The following is a 1,066-nucleotide window of genomic DNA, read 5'->3' as shown; positions in this document are numbered from 1 at the left end:
AGGAGGAGTTAGTGATATTCAGTGGAGGAGGAGTTAGTGATAATCAGTGAGGAGGAGTTAGTGATAATCAGTGAGGAGGAGTTAGTGATATTCAGTGAGGAGGAGTTAGTGATATTCAGTGAGGAAGAGTTAGTGATATTCAGTGGAGGAGTGGCTCAACAGGAAGCTCTGTCACCATCTCTTCATTTCTGTCATGTGTGAAGAAACAAACTCTCAGCTCAACTTCACTTGATGTTGTTTATTCATTCATTTGGGGGGAGAAACATTTTCACTCCTCCGAACCAGACAATGACAGAAACCATCACAGAGAATGACTTTCACTCGAATGGTTTCCAGTTTTCATGGTTGGTTTAGTTAAGACTTTACTTTCAGAGATCATTTCTATAGTTTCTGACTGGAGAAATGTGTTTCTAAAGTGTTTGGTCTCACTAACCACCATGATGAGTCATGATGTTTCCTTCTGACAGTGAAGTGGACAGTGAACAATGATTCAGTTCAAATGTTCACTGTCATTGATGACTGTTCTTTGCTTCGTAGTGGAGCATTGAGGAAGGAAATATGATCTGAGTGGTTTCTTAACATTCCAGATGCAACCAGTAGTAGAACAAACACAGGTAAGTTTGGAGAAAGTTGTGGAATGTTAAGTTAAACTTCTGTCTTCACACCAAGAGACCGTTGGATTGAGTTCAGTGCTGCTGGTCTGCTGGTCTATGCTTCTCCACATGACAGACATGACATGATGTGCACATCAGGTGCGTTAGAGATTGAGTTAGATTAATTTCTATACACTGACCAACTTTTGTGGCCTGGTAAGACCATCCTGATCACGTGACCTCACATTCTGTTTCACTCCACGGATCAGTCTGGACTTCTAGCTGCCCACATCGATTTCCTGAAATTACAATGTAACCGGGCCAATCAGGGACTGCGTCGTAGTTGATGACGTAACCGGGCCAATCAGGGACTGCGTCGTAGTTGATGACGTGAAATACAGGCCGCCACTGGCAAAACAGTAATGGCGTCTCCCGAAGCAACGAGCGGTAACGTTAACGTTAGTAGAGTAAAC

The 1,066-nt window shown here is 43.1% G+C and overlaps 1 non-coding gene across 1 annotated transcript; it reads left to right on the top strand.

Annotated features, from left to right (window-relative positions):
• Positions 1-356: 356 nt before the first annotated feature.
• On the top strand, positions 357-572 carry LOC139910260 (small nucleolar RNA U3). The gene has a single exon (XR_011784558.1). It is a non-coding gene; the product is annotated as a small nucleolar RNA U3 (small nucleolar RNA).
• Positions 573-1,066: the final 494 nt, after the last annotated feature.

The sequence above is a fragment of the Centroberyx gerrardi genome, chromosome 3 (genome assembly GCF_048128805.1).
Source record: "Centroberyx gerrardi isolate f3 chromosome 3, fCenGer3.hap1.cur.20231027, whole genome shotgun sequence".
NCBI lineage: Eukaryota > Metazoa > Chordata > Actinopteri > Beryciformes > Berycidae > Centroberyx > Centroberyx gerrardi.
This window is presented reverse-complemented; position numbering and strand designations above follow the sequence as displayed.